The sequence below is a fragment of the Scyliorhinus torazame genome, chromosome 8 (assembly GCF_047496885.1).
Source record: "Scyliorhinus torazame isolate Kashiwa2021f chromosome 8, sScyTor2.1, whole genome shotgun sequence".
In the NCBI taxonomy this organism is placed as follows: domain Eukaryota; kingdom Metazoa; phylum Chordata; class Chondrichthyes; order Carcharhiniformes; family Scyliorhinidae; genus Scyliorhinus; species Scyliorhinus torazame.
The window spans coordinates 90019770-90038315 of record NC_092714.1 but is presented as its reverse complement, the minus strand read 5'-3'; the positions used below and the strand labels follow the sequence as shown (position 1 = coordinate 90038315).

Genomic DNA, 18546 nt, shown 5'->3' with positions numbered 1-18546 from the left:
TGAGGTCGAACTAGTGTCTTGGATAAGTTCAGCATAACCTCCTTGCTCTTGTACTATACACCCCTATTACTAAAGCCCAGAATACTATATGCTTTATTAACTGCTCTCTCCATCTGACCTGCCACCTTTAATGATCTATGCACATATATACCCAGGTTCCTCTGCTCCTGCACTGCCTTAAGAAGTTTACCCTTTATTTTATATTGTCTCTCCATCTTCTTCTTACCAAAATGTATCACTTCACTTCTCCACATTTAACCTGTCCCTACTCCCCCCTGATTCAAGAAGACCACCATCATACACGGTGCCAAAGAAGAACCAGGCAACATACCTCAATAACTACCATCTGGTGGCCCTGACATCAATTGTAATGAAGTGCTTCGAGAGGTTGGTCATGAAATCCCAGCCAAGCGCACATAGCAAAGCTCCAAAACCTAGGACTTGGTTCCTCACTCTGCAACTGGAACCTCGACTTTCTGACCCACAGACCACAATCAGTAAGAATAAACAACAAAGCCTCCTCCACGATAGTCCTCAATGCCGGGCCCCACAAGGCTGTGTACTTAACCCCCTACAATACTCCCTGTACACACATGACTGCATGGCAACATTTGTTTCCAACACCATCTACAAGTTTGCCGATGACACGACCATAGTGGGTCGGATTTCGAATAACGACGAGTCAGAATACAGGAGGGAGATAGAGAACCTAGTGGAGTGTGCACCAACAACAATCTATCCCTCAATGCCAGCAAAACTAAAGAGTTGATCATTGACTTCAGGAAGCAAAGTGCCATCCCTAAGTGCATCAACAGAGCCGAGGTGGAGATGGTTAACAGCTTCAAATACCTTGGAGTGCACATCACCAGAAATCTGTCTTGGTCCACCCATGCCGACACGACCACCAAGAAAGCACAACAGCGCCTATACTTCCTCAGGAAACTAAGGAAACCCCCGGGCTGCCGGCAAAATGGAGAATCCTGACGGTGGAGAATTCAGCTCAATGTCTGGAGGGAGAAAGAGTGTGGAGGGAAAAGAAAGTGGAGGGAGAGAATCTGATGGGGAGAGTATGAAGAGCATGTGTAGAAGGATAAAGAGTGGAAGGTGAGGTGCAAGATTGGAGGATATCAGTCCGGGTGCGGTTATGGGGGCTGTTGAAGGGGGGTAAGCACTTAATTTATTCCCAGGTATACTAACTAATGCAATGTATTAAATTTATATCACATCTTTAATGTAAATGGATCCCAAAGAGATTCACAGGAGTGTTACCAATCAAAACATGACATTGAGCCACATAAGGAAATGTGGCGTTTAGTGCCACATGGTTCCTAATGAATATGACAAATGAACATTTCTCAATGAATAGGTGGCCCCTTTTAAACCTTGCCTTGCGGGTACCTGCTCTTCATCAGACCTGTCAGGGACTATTCTTGTCATCTTACTTCACCAATATGGCAACATCACGCAGGATTTCTCTCCACTGCAGCAATTGGCGCTATCAACACAGCCACGGAATTCCCCACAATCACATTTCGGCATGTTTACAATTTTACATCTCCCACCCCATTCACCATGCAGAGGTTTACCAATACCAAAAATCCCAACACATCAGTTCACCCTAGTTCCATCACAGGTCAGGCTCAACCCAGTGTACCACGGATCTCGCTCTTGCTGTGACCTGTTCATCATGATACGGCTCATAGTCTTCACCCCATTATACTTTTTTGCTGCTCTCTCTGGGCGAAATTCTCCCCCAACGGCGGGATGCCCGCCGACTGGCGCCAAAGCCGGCGCAAATCAGACGGGCATCGCGCCGGCAAAAAGGTGCGGAAGTCTCCGCATCTTTGGCGGCCTAGCCCCAACATTGAGGGGCTAGGCCGACGCCGGAGGGATTTCCGCCCCGCCAGCTGGCGGAAATGGCGTTTGTTGCCCCGCCAGCTGGCGCGGAAATGCGGCGCATGCGCGGGAGCGTCAGCGGCCGCTGTCAGTTTCCCCGCGCATGCGCGGGAGCGTCAGCGGCCGCCGAAAGTTTCCCGCGCATGCGCAGTGGGGAGAGTCTCTTCCGCCTCCGCCATGGTGGAGGCCGTAGCGGAGGCGGAAGGGAAAGAGTGCCCCCACGGCACAGGCCCGCCCGCGGATCGGTGGGCCCCGATCGCGGGCCAGGCCACCGTGGGGGCACCCCCCGGGGTCAGATCGCCCCGCGCCCCCCCCCAGGACCCCGGAGCCCGCCCACGCTGCCTGGTCCCGCCGGTAAATACCAGGTTTGATTTACGTCGGCGGGACAGGCAATTCCTGGGCGGGACTTCGGCCCATCCGGGCCGGAGAATCCAGCGGGGGGTCCCGCCAACCGGCGCGGCTGGATTCCCGCCCCCGCCCAATCTCCGGGAGCGGAGACTTCGGCGGGGGCGGGGGCGGGATTCACGGCGGCCAACGGCCATTCTCCGACCCGGCGGGGGGTCGGAGAATGACGCCCTCTGTCTTTCTTCCGGTATTCTGCGATACAGACCTGACAGTGTGGCCTTCTGAGAAATAGAGGCAGGGGCATGCCTGATATAGACCAAAACCCCCTCCAGCTTACAACAGGCTCTTTCTTCAGCCCCTACTCAAATGAGTGAAGCCAACAGTCCCTCAATGACATATCTTTTTTAAATGACTCGGAACATGTCTTGCTGGTCTGGGGGAGGACGGATGGAGGACGTTGGATTAAATTTGTAGATGATATTCCAGACTCAGGATCTGCCACACTCCTGTTACCTCCTCTGTCCCCCCCATTCTCCTCAGTGCAACACTCCCAGGTTTTGTTCTTGATCTTTCCTGGCGTCTTGCAGCCCGCGCTGGTTAAAACACACTCCAGGCTGCGGCACACTTGTAAGCATCCCATGGCAAACCAGTGTGCTGTAGCATAGCAGTGGGGAACCACTGCTCTCTGGCAATGCCTTGGTCAATCAGAATTCACTTGACACCCCTTTTTCTCCTGACTTATAAATTGTTATCATTTGAAATTTGACATTCTTCTGTTTGTCCTGATCAGTGCAAGACAAAAACATGGGCGGCTTTTAACTAAATGGGAACAAAATCCATTAACGCATTTAGCCCTGGCAGCGCCGTGAAACACAACGCTATAAAACGGCACCCGGGTTAGATAGGGTGTCTCAGCAGGGAACGCGCAGCCGAAGTCTGACATAGCCCCTGTTGTGCGCTGAGGCGCTCCGCTCACCAGAACTCCTCAGTGTAGCAAGAGATTGGTTACCCCCTCTCCCCGCACACCTCCAACACCCCCGCAGGGCACCACGGTCCGATTGCAACCTGGCAGAAAATGATGCCTGGCACCTTGGAAATGTCGACCTAGCACCCTGGTTGTGCCACCTGGGCACCTTGGCAGTGCCAGGCTGGTACATGGTGGCACTGCATAGGTTATATGTTTAAGTTGCTCATTTGCCGTGTAAGTGGATGAAAACATTAGTCGGGAATTTGCTGAAATGAATCACCCCTGTTACATTGACTGAGATTTTCAAGTCCCCCCAAGGTGGGTTTCCTCACGGTGGATGCAGCGAACTATTCAAATCTCCATTGACTTCACCCCGCCCAGAAGATCCGCCGCTGGAAGAGTGCAGAAAATTCCACTCACTTACTCATTCACTCTTGGGTTCAAAAAGTGCTTTTTCAGCTGGAAGTGTGAGCTAATTATGAAATTGTGAGGGCATTAGGGTATCTCGGAGCTTGGTGACCAATGAAACATGCACTGTATCGCCTTAACTGGTGACATTAATTGAAGGTTAAAAAAGAAAACGAATGATAAGGATGAAATCGAGTGGGTGAACAGGCGGAGGATGAGAAATAAAAGGGAGAAAGAATAACTGGATTAAGAGAGAGAGAAGAAGAAACAAAGAGAAATCAAAAATAATTTTAGAATTTTATGCTTAACCTTTTTTAAAATCTCCATCATGCAGAAATTGAAGGACTAAGACTCATGGGGCTGGATTCTCCGCCGGCGGGATGCTCCATTTTGCCGGCAGCCCGGGATTTTCCTGATGGAAACCCCATTGACGTAACGGAGCATCCTGCCGGCGGGGTGAAACAGAAATGTGGCGCGGCGGGGTGGAGAATCCAGACCAGGGACGTCATTCTCCGACCCCCCCAGCGGGTCGGAGAATGGCCGTTGGCCGCCCCCGCCGGTTGCCGAAGTCTCAGGTACCGGATATTCGGCGGGGGCGGGAATCGGGCTGCGCCGGTTGGCGGGCCCCCCCCCCCGCTCGATTCTCCGGCCCGGATGGGCCGAAGTCCCACCGATAAATTGCCTGTCCCGCCGGCGTAAATTAAAGTACCTATTTACCAGCGGGACAAGGCGGCGTGGGCAGGCTCCGGGGTCCTGGGGGGGGGGCGCGGGGCGATCTGACCCCGGCGGTGGCCTGGCCCGCGATCGGGGTCCACCGATCCGTGGGCCGGGCCTGTGCCGTGGGGGCACTCTTTCCCTTCCGCCTCCGCAACGGTCTCCACCATGGCGGAGGCGGAAGAGACTCTCCCCACTGCGCATGCGCGGGAAACTGTCAGCGGCCGCAGACGCTCCCGCGCATGCGCCGCCCCGACATGTCATTTCCGTGCCAGCTGGCGGGGCAACAAAGGCCGTTTCCACCTGCTGGCGGGGTGGAAATCCCTCCGGCGCCGGCCTAGCCCCTCAATGTTGGGGCTCGGCCCCCAAAGATGCGGAACATTCCGCACCTTTGGGGTGGCGCGATGCCCGTCTGATTGGCGCCGTTTTGGGCGCCAGTCGGCAGACATCGCGCCGTTTGGGAAGAATTTTGCCCCCTGACTTTTAATTGTTTAATAAAGATTGTTCTCCAGTCATTGAAAATGATAATATTGTTAACAGGGTACTTGGCTCACTGTAGCATGCGTAACAGGAATTCAATGCAAACGCAGCAATATTGTCAAAAACACAGAAAGGTGAGATGCTAAGGTGAATTCTCCGTCGGCGGGATTCTCCATTCTACTGGCAGCACACCCCTTCCTGTGGGTTTCCTGGTGGTGTGGGGTGGCGGCAATGGGAAATCCCATTTTCCAGCCACTAGAACGGAGAATCCTGCTGCCAACGATGGCGCTCCGCTGAGAAACCCACAGCTTGAGCAGGTGAAGAGTTCACCCCGCTGCTTTATGCGATGCGAACAGCAGAGAGGTACAAATTGTCCGGCAACATATAGTTCACCGTGTATCTTTCCTTGTCGTAAGTTACTGGATGATTTGCTAATGTGTCATTAAAACACCGTTTTATTTCAGAATGCAGGCTATGATGTTGGTTAATGATTATACCAGATATTGAAGATGTTTCGCAATCAATTTCAGTGCCAATAACTGAGAGCAACAGAAGTTGTTTCATGATACTGCTCCTGAACAGGAAGTTATGCTCGCAGGCAATGTGGGTTAGCCAATTGCGATTATATGGTTGTCCTATCTTTGACAGAGTAACCGTATGTATATAGCTACCTGGTGTTGATTTTGGTGTGGTGCGAGAACAACGGCAAGAACTCTTCATTGCATTTATTGACCTGACCAAAGCATTTAACCGAGTAAATCTCGAGGCTCTGTGAATTATGTTCCAAAGATCTGGGTGTCCAAAAAATTTCATTACAATCTTTCAATTGCAATATGATAACATGACTACAACAGTCCTTGATTGGGAGATCTTGAAGAAAACATCTTCAGAATCTGAACTGAGGCCAAGCAAGGCTGTTTGACAGCCCCCATACTATTTACAATCTAACTGACAGTGGCTATTCACCTCATCAAAGATCAATTACCCTCTGGTGCAAGTATTAATTAAACACTGTCTAGATGGAAAATTCTTTAACCTCCAGCCTCCAGCCTGAACTGGCCACCATAGATATACATGAGCTGATGACTGCTTGTCATTAAACACTGCACCAGATTTTCAAGCCACTCTTGATTTAATAATCACATATAGTTTTGAAAATCTCAACCTTGGTGTTCAGAGAGATTACATACCTCCATGTACCCAATCGATTAAAAAGAGGGTGTCTTGAACTGAAACAATTACATTTTATGTCATAGAATGAACATTGTAGTAAGGTTTTTGCACAATGTAAGATCAAGGCTTAGCTGTCAACATATCTGAAGAACACAGTACTTTATGAGGATGTTTTCCATTAGGAGAAGACCAGGATCACAACAGCTATATAGTTTTCACAGCATTTTAAAGACTAACATTCTCACTTTGATGCCTTCCTTCACCAATTTATCTTGATTATTCTGAAATTGGTTTATGCCTCTTGAGCTAATAGATTTTTTCAAGAAATATCCATAAGTGGAATTCAGAATGTTGATTATTCTTTTCGGCAGCTGGTAATTGAGTTTGTGTGAAATGTATTGATACTTGGATTTGATAATTTGCCATTGAAAGGTTATTGAAATTGAAATACTGTGTTGGAGCAAGGTAAACTATCAATTCACTAAAATAAAAGCAAAATGCTGCAAATACTGAAAATCTGAAATAAAAGCAGAAAATGCTGGAAAGCCCTGCAGGACTGGTAGCACCTGCAGAGTGAAAATTTGTATTCTGAAGAACAGCCATATTGGACTCAGAATGCTAACTAATAGCAAGATTTTCTACGGTATCGGCAAAGGCTGAGGTTGAGTGTGAAAAGCAATGACAGTGGTGGGTTTTTCCAGCATATCGTCTGGGATTTAGAAAAAAAACCATGCAGTCACAGTTTCTACAACCTGTGACAGCTGGCAAATCAGGAAACAATCTTCACCCAGTTGCAACCCCTGGCACCTCCAGCCCCCCCCCCCCCCCCTCTAACCTCCTGGCAAATCCAGCATCAAGCTGGCACTACCATGGCACTGCCCTCTCCCCCTGAGCTCTGGACTCACCTCTGAGCTCCCCTGGGTGTATTGTGAGTTACGCGCATGCCGTCTGAGAACTGTCTTGCTTCACGCAGTCCTGACAGCATGCCCCTATGGGTAGTCTTTTTGACATGGGAATGCGATTCAGGTATATGAGCCTGATAATTATACGTTAACTTATTACAAACTCGGGCCATCACCGAAAGGGGGAGAAGACAACCGCCTCCTGCTTTCATGATCCCCGGTCTCTGTTTCTCTCTCCACAGATGCTACCAGACCTGCTGAGTTTTTCCACAATTTTCTCTTTTTATGAGAAAGTATCAATTCAGTTTTATATTTTTTTTCTTTATTAAAGTGAAGGGTGACAATGTTGGAATTTCTTTTCTCTTTTGTCTCTACTTCCACTGCCAAGTATTCAGATTGGACAAAATTTCACATTCGCTTTCCAACATTCCTTCTGGAGTATAGAATTAGTGTCAAAACCAAAGAAATGTTTTTATGATTTGAGAAAATAGTCATTAATTGATTGGATAAACTGTGCTCATAGTAAGAACCCTCAAGTGGCAGCTGAAGGAAAACACTAATTTATTTGGAAAAATGAACTCAATTCAAGTAAAGGACTGGCAGTCGAAAGGCCAGCCTGGTAACTCAACTCAGTGAGGCAGTTGAAAATCATCTTGTGAATGATTCAGTTCATTCTGTAGAGTAGCCAAAGGCTAAAACTATTTGTGCAAATGGTTGTCTGAGATTAACAATGCTTAGCAGCATCTCTGACACTCAGAATCATCTAAGATTGGTTTTTAACATGGAATTAAGCAACACATTAAGCCAGATACGCTAAATAACCTTTTCTAATGTTTACCTTTATCTTTTTTCCAAGATATGCTTGCAACTTTCCAAACAATTAGGATAGACATCTGGGGACAGAGGTAAAATTATTAGGGATTATTCTATAATATCATAAACCCAGCATGGTGGCAATTGTTGCCCGCTGACTCTTGATTCAAGGATGACATCTGCTGAGGGGCGTGAGTTTCTGCTATGGATATTCATGTGGCTTAACATGCCAATTCTCAAAATTTTGGCACACCGGGCAGGATGTCCCACAAAAATAGTGGGACCCAGAGTCTAGGATATGTGTCCTCTTTTATCTCTGCAGCTGCTCTGCCTTATCATTAAGATGTTATGACTCAGCATATAATGCAGCTTGATCGAAGAGTTACACCATTCTGAACAATTAGGAGCAAACCCCTTCCAGTCAATCCTGATGTGCTTCAACGAGAGCTTCAGTGTTTTTGAAGCACTCACTTTGTCCTCCCTTGGCCATTTGAGAGTTGAGAAAACAGGACCTGGGGAGGGATGGTTTTCAGTCATCTGGACACAGTGTCCAGTCCGTTGAAGTTGATTTTTCAGGAGTTTGCCTGACTGCTTGTGGAGCTGATTTCAACAATTTAAAAATAAAATAAAAAATTTAGACTACCCAATTCATTTTTTCCAATGAAGGGGCAATTTAGCCCTAGCCTGCGCATCTTTGGGTTGTGGGGGCGAAACCCACGCAAACACGGGGAGAATGTGCAAACTCCACACAGACAATGACCCAGAGCCGGGATCGAACCTGGGACCTTTGCGCCGTGAGGCTGCAGGGCTAACCGACTGCGCGATTTCAACAATTTTAAACAATCCTCCAAATAGATCCAGAGGCAGCAGTGGAGGCATTGCTGACGGAATTACTCTAGTGCACTTATGTGTCACAGATGCACAGTCAAAGTGACACTGCAGTACAGGAATGTGGGGCTGATCTGTATACTAGGGGGGTGGATTTTTTACTCCTATTTTCACTGGATGGGATTAGCAATGGGAGTGGAAAACTTTGCAAGATATCCAAATCATGCAGATGCAAAAGCATGATGTGGTTTCCCCACCCTCCACCAGCGACATAACAGGCTTTCTGACATTGAATATTGGGAACATCATTATCAGACTTCTGCACCTAAATCATTCCCCCAGCCGTTAGAAAATGCATTCATGTCGACGTGAGGACAGACTAGCATGAATTAAAACTGCTCTCCCATATCACGCACCTGGCAGGCAGATCTCTCAGAGGAGCTCAGATGAGTGTATCGCTTTTGGGGAAGAGGGTCATGCTCAGGCACTTCCACTTGGCACTGCTCCCAGCTCTGCCGGGGGTAATGCCCAGGCACAGTGCCAGGGGCAAGGTGCAGTGCCTGGGAAGTGCTGGGGGAGGGGGTGTTGCTTGGGGGGTGTGGGTGAAAGAGAGGGGTCCACATGAGCACTGGAGCGGCATTTAAAAATGGTGCTCCTATCCTTAAAAAACGAAGTTGCTGGCAGAGCGGGCACAATCAGAGCCCACTCTGCCAGCATGATATTGTGGGACCCCGCCCCTTGCCATTTTTTTCCCATGTTCCCAGCAATATGGCAGCCATCATCAAAGCCACCGCTGATGCCAATGGCTTCAATGCCACTTCTCTTGTCTGCGGTCTCACTGCTAAATACAGGGAAAAGTCTGTTCTTGGACATTTGTTGACATGCAGAAGTCTTTGTTGTGAAACATTGGCTGCCATTGTTTTCTAGAAGACAGAGCTGATGCAGCTGATCCAATGTTGGATCTTATCAGCCTTTACAGAAGTGGCTATCAAAATATGGGAAGTGCTCAACAGATTCCAGAGTTTCCTCTTCGGCATATATGGGAGGTGGAATATTTGGCTGACCAGATGTGGGCTGATATGAGTTTTGGTAATGTCCAAAAGTAGGCTAGGTTTTGTGTATATATAACTGGACTAAATAAGTGCATACTAATGTGCAAGGCCAAAATCTGTCGGTGCAATTTGCAATCAATAATTCACCCTCTATTAATTATTGACTTTATATTGATTACTTTTTGCTATTGATTATAACTGTGATGTAAGTGCTGGCTAACTTGTCTCAAAATGATTTTTCAAGGCAAATGGATGCCAATGTGCGCTATGAATGATTTTTCTCTGTTAAAGTTTCTTCAGGTTCCAGAAAATAATGCCTGGAATGGAAACATGGGCATATTATTCAAAACCGTTAGATGATATGTGACGAATGTCCTTCAGTCCAAGGAAATATTTCTTAATTTGTTTTCTTGACTTTTAATGGCTGTAGGCCTAAAGTACAGATGCTTATTGGGGAAATTGTGTTTTCCTTTGAAAGGACCACAAAGGCACAAATGTGGGTAATTGAAAACTTCCACCATGATAAAATCAAAGGTAGTCTTCTTTTGCTAGGTTAAATTTTTGGAAGAGAACAACGTAAGCTTAATCCTGCATCTAGTGTGTTAGACCTGAGTTTTCAAATTGCTTGTCAGTGAGTGCAAAGAGGTACCATCTAATGCTTTTATGAGCACATATTTCTTCAAAAGAATTCTAGAATACCTTTTCTTGATGATCACAGAACTAAATATTTTAAAGTTTAAAATTATTTATGCCAATTGTTTTATTCAAGAAATATGTAACGTTTTCTTTCCCTAATTGTTTTTTAATTCATTTACGGGATGTGGGTATCGCTGGTTAGGCCAGTATTTATTGCCCATCCCTAGTTGCCCTTCAGAAAGTGGTGGTGAGTTGCCTTCTTGAACCGCTGCTGTCCTTGAGATGTAGGTACACCCACTGTGCTGTTAGGGAGAGAGTTCCAGGATTTTGCCCCAGTGACAGTGCAGGAACGGCAATATATTTCCAAGTCAGGGTGGTGAGTAACCTGGAGGGGAACCACCAGGTGGTGAGGTTCCCAAGTATCTGCTGCTCTTGTCCTTCTAGATGGTAGTGGTCATGTGTTTGGAAGGTGCTGTTTAAGGAACCTTGGTTACTGCAGTGCATCTTGTAGATGGTACACGGCTGCCACTGTTCATCATTGTTGGAGGGTTTGAATGTTTTTGGAAGGAGAAGCAATCAAGTATGTTGCTTTGTCCTGGATGGTGTCAAGTTCCTTGAGTGTTGTTGGAGCTGCACTCATCCAGGCACGTGCATTGTGAGGAAAAGTAAACACAAGGCCCACTCAGAGAGAACACCACTCACTATCTTAATATAATAGTGAGCTACTGCCTAATTAATGAGACAAACATCACCAAATGTTTCCTGGAAAGATCCAGTTTCTACACCATAAGCTGCCTGGGGCATTGGCATGTAAAGAAATCTAAGAACCAACTTCTCGATCTGCAAACTCAATCAAGACAGTGTCTGCTTATGGAGCAACATGCCTTTTACATTTTCTTATTCTAAGCATATCCAAACTTGCCTCTTCCATACCCTCATCTGAACAAAAGTATATAGGAACAGTGTTTGAAATCTATTATTCCCAGTCCACAACTGCACGTTCAGCAGACGTGACTATTAGGACGATGAAACTACTGAATTAAAAATTCATGCAAAGCTTAACAAGCCTTGAGTTCCAACAAACAAAATAGTCTCCTTCATGTGGTATCCCATGTGGAGTTTCCACCATGTACCTCATACTGCTATATTTTATCATGTCATTGTCATCAAATCGATTACATTTAAAGGCAGTTGGATGGCGTCACAATGGAATCAGTGAGGTACAGTGATTTCTTGAAAGAAGGATTCTTTTGCGCTTTCTTACCTTTACAACCCCATTTTAACTGTCTGAAAATTGATTGCAAATCAAAGGAAAATCTTCTTCTTAATATTAGTAGCAATAATAATAATAATGTGCATTCAGGAATCTTGGGCGTCATTCTCCGACCCCCCGCCGGGTCGGAGAATGGCCGTTGGCCGCCGTGAATCCCGCCCCCGCACCCGCCGAAGTCTCCGAAGGGAGAAAAGTCGGCGGGGCGTTAATGGCGCCGCTGCCGCTGAGAATGTCACGGGTCTGCGCAAGGCAGCCGATTTTCGGCCTGCCGATATTCTCCCTTCCGGATGGGCCGAAGTCCCGTCGACGTGATGACCGTTCACGTCGACGTGAATCAAACCTCCTTTTCATCGGCGTGACCCGGTGCTCCAGGCTCACGCCGACCAGCGAGGAGGTGAGTGACGGCCTGGGGGGTTGGCTCTGGGCAGGAAATGGCGTGGCCGCAGACTGATTGCGTGAGGAGAGGTGTGTCTCGGCTTGTGTGTGTGTGTGTGCGGCGGGGCGGGGGGGTGGTTAGAGTAGGCTGGGCTCCGGGGGAGTGCCGGGAGGGGGTCCGTGCTGGGGTGGAGGTTGGGGGTTGGGGGGGGGTACGTGCCGGGGTGGAGGTTGGGGGTTGGGGGGGGTCCGTGCCGGGGTGGAGGTTGGGGGGGGGGGTCCGTGCTGGGGTGGAGGTTGGGGGTTGGGGGGGGTCCGTGCCGGGGTGGAGGTTGGGGGGGGGTCCGTGCTGGGGTGGAGGCTGGGGGTTGGGGGGGTCCGTGCCGGGGTGGAGGTTGGGGGGGGGTCCGTGCCGGGGTGGAGGTTGCGGGGGGGAGGTCCGTGCCGGGGTAGAGGTTGGGGGGGGGTCCGTGCCGAGGTGGGTGATGGGAGGGCAAATGAGTTGGTCCACCTGGCCAGGTGCCAGCCTCCAACAGTTGGACCCATGCGGTCCATGCCACCTGGCTGGGGGGAGGAGGGGATATGGGCAATGATGACATGTCGTCGTTCCCCTCCCCCCCACCAGGCCGTCATGTTTTCAGACCATCCAGCGATGTTGGCCGCCGTGGTGGCAGCCGCTCATGTCTATGTTGCCCTGGATGAGGAGGAGGAGGAGGAGGAGGAGCGTGCCAGAGAGGCGGCGCAGGCTGCCGCAGAGGGGCAGGCGGCAGCCGCCCAGGCTGGAGGGACACCTGACCGACAGGACGAGGAGGGGGAGGAGGACGTCGCGGCCCCACGGCAACGGAGGCACCTGAGGGCGCCCCGTGTGTACTGGCCCCGGCAGTCATACCAGGACCTCACGGACCGGGAATGCAGGAGGAGACTCCGGATGAGCCGGGAAACCGTGGCACACATCTGCCACCTGCTGGCACACCTGTCACCGCGTGGCACTGGCGGGGGACACCCTCTCCCCGTGTCCGTCAAGGTTACGGTGGCCCTGAACTTTTATGCAACGGGGTCATTCCAGGCACCGAGTGGGGACCTGTCCGGCATATCGCAGACATCGGTGCATCGGTGCATCCGGGCAGTGACAGATGCCCTTTATGCCATGGCGCACCGCTACATCCGCTTCCCCGTGGACCGGGCCAGCCAAGATGCCCGGGCCCTGGGCTTCTCTGCCGTTGCCGGGTTCCCCATGGTCCAGGGCGCGATCGATGGGATGCACGTCGCCGTGCGGCCACCTGCAGATAACAGGGCCGTGTTCACTAATAGGAAGGGGACCTATTCGATGAACGTACAGGTGGTCTGCGACCACCGCATGATGATCCTGCACGTCTGTGCCCGTCACCCAGGCAGTGTACACGACTCATTCGTGTTGTCGCGGTCATCCATCCCCGGCATGTACGAGGGACGCCATCCCCGGCTGAGGGGCTGGTTGCTGGGCGACAGGGGCTACCCATTGCGATCGTGGCTGATGACGCCTATACGGAGGCCACGCAATGAGGCGGAGAACCGCTACAATGATGCCCATGTAGCGACAAGGGGAGTGATCGAGAGGTGCTTTGGCGTGCTGATGTTGCGTTTCAGGTGCCTGGACCTCTCTGGGGGCGCCCTCCAGTATCGGTCAGATAGGGTCGGCCGCATCATTGTGGTGTGCTGCGTCCTGCACAACATAGCCCAGCAGAGGGGCGATGTACCGCAGGCAGAGGAGGGCGGAGTGGAGGAGCAGCAGGAAGAGGCGCAGTCCTCCCAGATGAGGGGGATGGGGGCAATGGTCAGGGCAGACGGGGTAGACACAGGCGGGTGGCTGTCCACCGTTACCGGCTGGCCCAGCGGGCACGGGACAGACTGATAGACGCCCGCTTCACTGACTAGATGGGCGTGGGAATCGGGTAGTATGGCCACAGACCGCACACCATGGCAACAGCCGACCACACACACCCCCCACCCATCCACCCACCCAGCACCCTCACCCCCCTCCCCAACCCCACACACCCCACCCGCATGCACACCCCCCCCCCAATTGCCGATCCACCGGCGGCACAACGGGCCGGGCTCACCCAGTTGTGGGTGGACGCGTGTCTATCGCAGGACATGGAGGATGATGACAACCCGCCCTCCGATGAGCTCCTGGCTCTACATCGTTGGACTATGTCTGACCCATGGCCACAGTACCACCATCCACCCAGACCATCCCTGCATGCGGCTGTGACACTGCAGCGCACGGTCCCGTACTCTGCCCGGGGGATGTTGATGGCGGCACAGGGGGAAGGGGGCAGACTCACCTGGGGCTGAGGTAAGACCACCCGTCACACACACACTTGCGCTCAACGTACATGACACGCCCGCACACTTTGGACAGAGCACAAAGGCAGCTTCGGTAGGTGTAACATTGACTTTAATAACCAAAGGAGTTCATGCACGTGCCCTAGACCCTAAAACTCATCTGTGCCCTGCACCCGTGCCAACTTACTCAGTGTCTAATTGTTTGGCCTTACGGGCCCTTTGACTACGTCTACGTGGTTCCCCAGATGGTACAGCAGAACTGGAGGTGGACTCCTGTGATTCCTGCCCTCTGACACTGGATCCCTTTGGCGGCCGTTTCCTGGGGCGTCCTGGCCTAGATGGGCCAGGCTGCGGCCCGGGCGACTGGGATGGCGAGCTGCCAGCCTGTCCTGCCCGTTGCCCACCCGATGCAACTGGGACGGAAGGGGGGGGAGTCCGAGGTGTCGCGGTGTACCGGGACCTCCCCTACAGAGGGAGCCGGGACGGACCACACCACCTCCTCCTCCCTCGGGGTGCCCGATGGCCCCCAGGCCTCTACATGGGTGGGGGATGCGAACGGACTGACCATCCAACGCGCCCCCGACATCTGGCGCTGCCAGTCCTGGAGGCCCGTGCTGGTATCGACAGGGGTCTGCAGGTTTGCAGCCATGGAGCCCAGGGGGTTGTCAAACCCTGTCTGTGACAGTGCGACGCCGGCTCGCACATGGCCACTGGCGCCGATGCCCTCAGCGATGGCCTGCAGAGACTGGGCCATGGCCTGCAGAGACTGGGCCATGGCCTGCAGAGACTGGGCTATGGCCTGCTGAGACTGGGCCATGGCCTGCTGAGACTGGGCTATGGCGTTGAGCGCCTCTGCCATCTGGCGCTGGCACTGGCTCATGGCCTCCTGTGAGAGGGCAGCCATTTCCTGGGCCACAGACGCCGCCTGCACGAAAGGCCCCAGGCCTCGCAAACCATTCCCCATGTCTGACACCGTCGCACCCATTGCCTCCACCGCGGACGCCACCCGTGCGGTGTCAGCCTGGGTGGCACGCATGACCGGGACCACTCCCAGCTCCTGGACGCGGGTGGACTCCTCCACCTGCGACCGCAGCCGCCGCAAGCCACCCGTCACCCTATTTGCTCGTCTCCGTGTCGGTGGTTGCATCGGATCTATGTGTGGGTGTGGTAACTGCAGGAACCCGGGATCCATCTGGGCGGCAGATGTTCGTATGGCCTGGGCTGCCCTCCGACCGCCCGGTGCCTCTGCTGCTCCTACCTCCACCTGCTGTACCGGGACGGCTGTGTTGTGCGCACCAGTGAGTGTACCAGACGCCTCATCACTAAAGTGCCCAACCGTGGTGAGTGTTTCTGCGATGGTGGAGGGTGTTGGTGACAGCAGTGGCGTTGTGTCGTGCTCTTTGTCCCACTCTGACTCCATGGCACTTTGGGGTGGGGGTTCGTCTCCACCTATCCACTCTGAGTCACTGTCCGGTATCTCGTCTTCCCGGGTAGGGGTGTCCTGGGTAGTGCTGTCCTGGGTAGTGCTGTCCCGGGTAGGGGTGTCCCGGGTAGTGCTGTCCCGGGTAGTGGTGTCCCGGGTAGTGCTGTCCCGGGTAGGGGTGTCCTGGGTAGTGGTGTCCCGGGTAGGGGTGTCCTGGGTAGTGGTGTCCCGGGTAGGGGTGTGCTGGATAGTGGTGTCCTGGATAGTGGTGTCCTGGGTAGTGGTGTCCTGGCTCGGATGTGACGGGGGCCTGTGGCTGCCCCCCTCATCGCTGGGTGGTCGCTCCCGCACGTGACGGGGGTGTCGTCTCCCTGTTGCTCCAGGTCTCTCCGTCTCCCGTGGTGTGCGAGGGGCATCCTGCGGGCGTCGCATGCTGGAGGGTCCGGGTCTCTCCGTCTCCCGTGGTCTCCGAGGGGCATCCTGCTGGCGTCGCATGCTGGAGGGTCCGGGTCTCTGCGTCTCCCGTGGTCTCCGAGGGGCATCCTGCGGGCGTCGCATGCTGGAGGGTCCGGGTCTCTCCGTCTCCCGTGGTCTCCGAGGGGCATCCTGCGGGCGTCGCATGCTGGAGGGTGCGGGTCTCTCCGTCTCCTGTGGTCTCCGAGGGGCATCCTGCGGGTGGTGTGCATCTGCGGGGATGGGTGCCTGGACGTTTGGTCCTGCGATACACAATGAAGCATGCATGGTTAGACATCAGGCAGTGATCAGGTGATACGGGGGAGGGGGATATAGGGGAGGGGGGATATGGGGACGGGCTGTTGGTGGCTCACTTGCTCGTGGGCCCCCGACCCCTGCATCAGCAACCTCCCGGTCCTCAGGTCCGCCAGCCAGTTCCAGGGCCCTTTCCTCGTGTACGATCAGTGGCCTCTCATCAGCGGGCCCTCCTCCAGTCCTCACATGCTCCCTATTGTTGTGTGCGTGCTTCTCCTGTGGGGGGGGGGGGGGGCGGGGGGGTGGTGGCAGGGGTAAAAGGCAACAGTGTTAGGCAGGTATATGAATGCACGCCATCGGTTGCGCGTGTATTGCAGAGGTTAAGGTTAGGGCTGGATTCACTTGGGGATATGGGGGAGGGGGGGATATGGGGAGGGGGGATATGGGGGACATGGGGGAGGGGGGATATGGGAGAGGGGGGATATGGGGGGGATATGGGGGAGGGGGGATATGGGGAGGGGGATATGGGGGAGGGGGGATATGGGGGAGGGGGGATATGGGGGAGGGGGGATATGGGGGATATGGGGGAGGGGGTATATGGGGGACGGGGGATATGGGGGGGATATGGGGGAGGGGGGATATGGGGGAGGGGGGATATGGGGGGGATATGGGGGAGGGGGGATATGGGGGAGGGGGGATATGAGGGAGGGGGGATATTGGGGAGGCTCACCCTGCCTGCTCTGACGAGGTTGTTCACCTTCTTGTGGCACTGGGTGCCTGTCCGTGGTGTCAGGGCCACAGCGGTGACGGCCTCTGCCACTTCCCTCCACAGACGCCGGCTGTGGCGTGGGGCAACTCTGCGGCCGTGCCCGGGATACAGGGCGTCCCTCCTCTGCTCCACCGCGTCCAGGAGCGCCTCCACATCGCGTGACTCGAACCTCGGGGCTGAGCGACGGCCAGCCATCCAGTCGGGTGTTGCGGTCGGGTGTTCCGGTCGGGTGGGGGGGGAGCTCTGCGGCCTTATGAGCCGTCACGCCGTGCAGCGTGTATGACGCTGCACGGCGTGAACCACTGCGCAAGCGCGGATCCCGTTACGTCGCTGCTAGCCCATTTCGGGCCGGAGACTAACGGCCCATTTTTATGACGTGACGCAAGTGGGATTTGCGCCGTTCTTTGCGCCGATCGGCGGACTTTCCGCCGATAACAGAGAATTTCGCCCCTTGTCACTATATATTTTATCTTTGTGGTAAAGCCTGTGACATACACCTGCATTTGGTTTCATTCTACTGTCGTTTGGGCTTCAGAAAGTAATTTTTGATTGTCAGTTCAGAGCTAAGAATTCATATCTGTTTAAGACATGCATCATTTTTGCCGGTCAAAGAGTGGCAGTAACAACTGGCCCTGAGGGAATGTAATTCTCTCCCCTGAGGCATGTTTGGAGGTGGGGGTGGGGACGGCGAGGGGAGACATTTAATCAGGTGGGTGTGTGTCATGCCGGAAATCAACCATCTCCCTCCCAGATTAACTCTAGGAGGGAAGGCTCATGGATACGCTCCCCAACCTGATGCCAAAGGACACGCTTAAGTGCGCAACAGGGAGGGAGGCCCTCGCTTTCGGATTGCACATAGCAGTAACCTGGAGATCAGTCATCAATTCCTGGACACTCCAGGTCAATCCTGGAGGGTTGGCGACCACAGGGTAAATCTCCCATCGCCTGAATTAAATTCTGCGCTATTTGCCTCTTTACCACCCATATTCCTGACGAAAATAAAAGAAAATGGGAGAAAGTAAAATAGAATTTATCAATTTCCAACAAAATTATTAAATAAATTCACTTGAACCTTATTTTTTATTTGGTTTTGATGCTGAACACAACTAAGATGAAGTAGGGATAATCCTGTCAACACTGTTCTTTGTTAATATAGGTGGAGTATAACAAATGACATTACTTGGCACATATGACAGCTGTGAAGAATAGTGTAATTAGGTCCACAACTGACAGCCTACATGGTGCTACTTTGTCTGACTGGCCGTGAATCGGGCCATTAACCCACCTGTCAGGCCACAAAGTGAGCTGCTGAAATATGTAACATGCTGGAAGGTAGATTTCAACCGGCAAACATTTGGTACAAATTGAGTACTCCTATGGTTCTGGTGCATATAAAGATTGGATGTACTGAACATGTTAACTCTATTCCTGCCCTCTATATCTCTGCAATTGTGTTATA

At 52.4% G+C, this 18546-nt stretch overlaps 1 protein-coding gene across 3 annotated transcripts in view; it reads left to right on the top strand.

Annotated features, from left to right (window-relative positions):
- LOC140427995 (limbic system-associated membrane protein-like) overlaps window positions 1-18546 on the top strand; it is a 1212363-nt gene that overhangs the window by 247347 nt on the left and 946470 nt on the right. The gene's annotated exons all lie outside the window — the stretch shown is intronic.